At 37.4% G+C, this 2,911-nt stretch overlaps 1 long non-coding RNA gene across 1 annotated transcript; it reads left to right on the top strand.

The window, feature by feature from the left end:
- The first annotated feature begins 2,203 nt into the window (after window positions 1-2,203).
- Window positions 2,204-2,696, top strand: LOC307130254. Its single transcript, XR_013817027.1, has 3 exons — window positions 2,204-2,269; window positions 2,422-2,440; window positions 2,610-2,696. It is a non-coding gene; the product is annotated as an uncharacterized lncRNA (long non-coding RNA).
- The last annotated feature ends 215 nt before the right edge of the window (window positions 2,697-2,911 follow it).

The raw sequence follows: 2,911 nt of genomic DNA, 5'->3' as shown, positions 1-2,911 counted from the left end.
TAAGGGAGCGCCCAGCCACCCTACGGAGAAAGGTCATTTCGGCCACCTGTATCCGGGATCTTGTCCTTTCGGTCATGACCCACAGCTCATGACCATAGGTGAGAGTAGGAACGTAGATTGACCGGTAAATCGAGAGCTTTGCCTTGCAGCTCAGCTCCTTCTTTACCACGACAGACCGGTACATCGACCGCATTACTGCAGAAGCTGTACCGATCCGTCTGTCAATCTCCCGTTCCATCCTTCCCTCACTCGTGAACAAGACCCCAAGATACCTGAACTCCTCCACTTGAGGCAGGAACTCTCCACCGACCTGAAACGGGCAAGCCACCCTTTTCCGACTGAGAACCATGGCCTCGGACTTGGAGGTGCTGATTCTCATCCCAGCCGCTTCACACTCAGCCGCAAACCGTCCCAGTGCACGCTGAAGGTCCTGGCTCGAGGAGGCCAACACGACAACATCATCCGCAAAAAGCAGTGACGAAATTGTGTGGTCCCCAAACCGGACACTCTCCGGCCCTTGGCTGCGCCTAGAAATTCTGTCCATAAAAATTATGACAAAAAATTAATAAATTGTTGTTGTTTTAATAAAATACACCATTAATTGCTTTTAACATCGACTTGTTTGTAATTTTGAAAAGTAACAGCACTTGTCTAGAATCAATAGAATATTGCTTGTACATTTGTTTGCTAGTGTATTATGAACACAGTATAAATGTTGGTAACTAAGTCGCTTATACAGCACTAAATGTTGTTTTATCATTACATTTGACAAATTCAAACAGTCAGAAGCTGTTGTGTTACTTATCTTTAGTTATTGAAAAAGTCCCCACACTTTTTTTTTCATAAACGTTTATATTCAGCACTGTTGTTGAGGCAGAATGTTTTTCTTCTAACGTTAGGCTACTTATTCCAGGCAGACAGGGTTGCCAAGTTTTTACAAAGAAACCCGCCCAATTGCTAACGTTCCTCAAAACTAGCCAAAAACAAGCCCAATAGCTTTCCAGGGGGGTTCTCCAGGGAAAAAAGGCATTTGGGGGGTAAAATATGTGTTATTTTGGCAAGGCTGCCTGCTAAAATTCACATTCCTGGGACTGTATATCACAAAATTGGGGTCGCTTCAACCTGCAGACATGGCAACAGAGTGCTGTTGAGTCCTGTTGACATTTGACAACTAACGTTATGCGTCGCTCCCATAGACTGGTCGCTCCGTTGCTCTGATTGGTTGTAGGTCTATCCAATTGAGGTCTTTCCTGGTTCGGTTGAGACACGCCCCATAATCACAGCCCAACGTAGCAGTATCAGACTCAAATTCTGACTAGAATTGAGTATGACGACGTCAGGCTACTAGCTTGTGGTTATCAATTAATGCGCTGTCTTTCGGTACAGTTGTGGGAGGAATGTCAAACATTAATCTGTAAATGACAATAAGACAAGATTAAATTTTCTCATTTGCATTTTTCTGTTTCTCTTTTTGATATAGGAGGTCTATTTGGAGTAGATTTTCAAGGTATTCACGCACTGCTTCTTCTGTGTGTTAAGGCCATCATCTTGCTTGTGTCATTGCAAAGAATATATTAGCCTGGTTTCTGCTTTGAGTAAAATAAAAAGCTCATACTGAACAAAATGAATTATGCCCTCAAAGCTAATATTATGGTACTAGTTATGTTAATTGTATTAGTTAGGGAACCATATAATGTTTTCACACCTGGAGAAAAAAAAGTAATTTAACATGGAAATATTTGTTCTGCTGATCCTAAAGATTAATATCTGTTTTTGCATTTTAAAGGAGAGGTCAAGGGCATCAAATTGATAGGAATTTTGACAACAGGTAAGTATCTGCATGTTTGGTTTGATTTTTCTTTTTAAATTATACATATATGGATATATATATAATGTTTTTTAAAGATTTTTGATCAATTTTAATTTAACATAGTGTATCATTAATACAATTGTGGAGATCTAATGCTACAAAATGTTTTTGTAAATGTTTTTGTTTGGTAAAACAGTAGATTATTGTGATATCAACGCCAAAGTCATTTGTCAGGGAATATTTAAAATATTTGTTCCTGTTAATTCCTCTGTGTTGTGGACAGTGACTTCAATATATCTAAGTATTTTTGTATTGAGCAACTTTCACTACAGGGTGAATTTATATAAAGCTATTTTTTATTCAAGTATGATGGAGGTGTTTGAATCTTCACAGGGCAAATGTATGTACAGTGTCAGGAAACAAGCCTTTCAACAAACCTCCTATGCCATCACCAAAGAGGTACAATGCGTTTGAACTAAATATAGGTCTCTGAATAGATTCATGACATTTTTCTTGCTTAAATCAATTGTCAATAATTGATTTGATTAATGCTTTAATCAATATATTATTTATTTATTTAAACATTCTTTTTTTCACATGATTCACCTCAGTAAGGCCAAATGCTACTCTGTGAGTATATACTTTATTCTGTCAACAGCTAAATGTTTGATTTCTTTTCCTGTAGATCATACATAGATTTTCTCTCTTAACTTTTGATTCATAGTATGTTCATATCTGATATGTGTTATTGCCTGTCTAATCTGACTTCTGTATCTCTTTTAAAATCTTTAATTTCAAGGGTGATGATTTGGATGTTTACAGCAACACGGCAGACCTCAACTTATATGGAAATATCTGATAAAAATAGCATGTCAAAATGCCATGTGTTGCATTTTAAGACTGGCCTAATAGCCTAAACATGTATGCATATGAAGAGTTTGGTTGCAAAACGCGATAAACGCCATTTTTTGACATTTGGATTTTATTATTGGAAATCACTGTTTAGATGTACCTTAATCTATGTGTGAATTGCTGCCATTAATACGATTTGAAAATGTACATTTTAAGCCAACTACAAAATTTATTTTTTCACAAAACGCG

This window comes from Gobio gobio, assembly GCF_949357685.1.
Source record: "Gobio gobio genome assembly, chromosome: 8".
NCBI lineage: Eukaryota > Metazoa > Chordata > Actinopteri > Cypriniformes > Gobionidae > Gobio > Gobio gobio.
The sequence above is the reverse complement of the archived record's forward strand: the minus strand, read 5'-3'. Positions and strand labels throughout refer to the sequence as shown.